The 2,092-nt window shown below is 47.5% G+C and overlaps 1 protein-coding gene across 1 annotated transcript in view; it reads left to right on the top strand.

The window, feature by feature from the left end:
• The first annotated feature begins 1,329 nt into the window (after positions 1–1,329).
• The window catches only part of FAM187B (family with sequence similarity 187 member B), a 4,023-nt gene continuing 3,260 nt past the window's right edge, over positions 1,330–2,092 (top strand). Inside the window, exon 1 of the mRNA XM_006037773.3 lies at positions 1,330–1,445. The gene's annotated coding sequence lies outside the window, so the exon portion shown is untranslated. The remainder of the gene's footprint in view (positions 1,446–2,092) is intronic.

Here is a 2,092-nt window from a genome sequence, read left to right on the forward strand (position 1 = left end):
GGTGTGTCTGCGCTGGGGGGCAGGACACGGGGCCACCTCCGCCCCCCGCCCAGGACCTTTTAACTCCTTCAGCCCCTCCCCTTCCCAGCGCGGGGTTGAAAAATAACATTCAATAACCCCCCTCACCACCTGTTGATGTCCCACCCCCGCCCCAGTAGAAAAATGGTCTGGCCCAGGTACCCCCCGAGGAGTAAACCAAGTGCCTTGAGAGAATGAGGAGGGGGTGCGATTGGTTATTCCGCACCCCTCATAAAGGCAATGGGTCGGCCCAGGTGCAGTGCACACCTGAGGCGGGAAGCGAGAGACCAAACGGACTTAAATAATGGGGGGAAATGCTTGTGTATCATAGACTTTATTCACTCCTCTCCCCCCCCACGTATCCATATGGACTCGCTCAGGTGCCCAGCCTGGAGCCGGGGTGGGAGAAACCAAAGAAAGTTTGAGAAGGGGGAGGAGCCTGGTTTCAAACTCCAATGGGACATTCCACACATCTCCCCCACCTCGCGTTTTGAACATGGGCTCGCCCGGGTGCGCGCCTTGGAGCCCAGGTGGGAGAAACCAAAGCACCTGTTGCTCAAGGCTCTTCCCCTCTAGTTAGGAAAATGGACTGGGCCAGGTACGCGGTTTGGAGGCGGGGTGGGAGAAACCAAAGTGACTTTTCAGGGGGAGAGGGTAGCCTCCGCCCCTTTGTTCGGAAATGGTTTGGGCCAGGGCAGATTGTGGGGGGGCTGGGGGGCGGTAGATCAGACTTTGCCCTGGAGAGGGGGATGAGTCATGGTTTCGGGCGAGGGCGAGTTTCTTCTTTTGTGCCTTAGAAAGTAGAAGGAAGTGAGACAAAAGTTTTATCAACTTTTCTTCTTTGGAGAAGAGAGAAGTTTGGGAAACTTTCCTCCACCCTAGAAAACAATTACAAAGTTTAGGAAACCGTATCTCGAAAAAACAGTTTTGTATTACACACACACTAAGTGTGTGCATCTGTAAGTACGTGTATGGATGTGTGCAGCATTATGGATGTGTACATATGATATGTATATGGATCTGTGTATGCATATCTATGTGTATACACGTGTGTATATTGGTGTGTGTAAACGTGTGTATGCATGCATATGGGGGTGTATGTATATGAGTGGAGGTGTATATGTTTGCATGTATACAGTATAAATTGTATGTATTGGGGGGGTGTACATATGCATGTATATGAATGTGTGTATGTGCACAGATGTGTATATTGGGGTGCAGAGACGACTGCAGCAGGGCCCAGGACAAATCAGCCTGTGTGGGGCCCAGACACAGCGGTGGTGGTGCGGGAGGTGGCAGCGAGAAGCCGGATGGGAAGCTAGCTTGGCTCCATGGGGTCCCCCAAAGCGCAGAACTCGAGGCGGTCGCCCTAATTCGCACCCCCTAGGGAGGTCCCTGTTGGGGTTCATGTGTGTGTACATATACAGGTACGTGAATGTATGTGTGTATATGTATGCATGTATGTGAATGTGCATATATGTGCATAGGTATGTATATCGGGAGGTGTACATATATACGCATATATGTGAATGTGTATATGCAGTGTATGCATAGATCTGTATATTGGGGGGTGTATGTATGCATGTATATGAACGTGTGTATATGAATATCAGTATGTGTGCCTGTGTGAGTGCGTGTCTGTGTGCATGTACATGAGTGTATATATATGTGTGTGTGTGTGTGTGTATATATATGTGTGTGTGTGTGTGTGTGTATATATATATATATATATATATATATATATATATATATGCATAGGTATGTATACAGATGTGTGTGTATTTTATATGATGTACACAAATATGAAGCTCTGAGGGGGTTTTCTCCCCTAGGAAACGAGAGTTTTGAAAACTTTCTCCCCACTTGAACCAAAGTTTTAAGGAACCTTTTTTCCCCATTTCCAAAACAAAACAAAGCTCCCTCAGAAAAAAAAAAAAGAGCTTTTCCTTCCTCCATAAAGAACAAAGTGCTCGGAAGGGAGCCCGCACTGCCTCCCCTCTTACTGAATAATTTTATGAAGTCTTAAAAACATTTTGTTTCTCACAAAACAAGTCATACAGGAAATCACGCTCCC

This window comes from Alligator sinensis, unplaced genomic scaffold (assembly GCF_000455745.1).
Source record: "Alligator sinensis unplaced genomic scaffold, ASM45574v1 scaffold1434_1, whole genome shotgun sequence".
NCBI lineage: Eukaryota > Metazoa > Chordata > Crocodylia > Alligatoridae > Alligator > Alligator sinensis.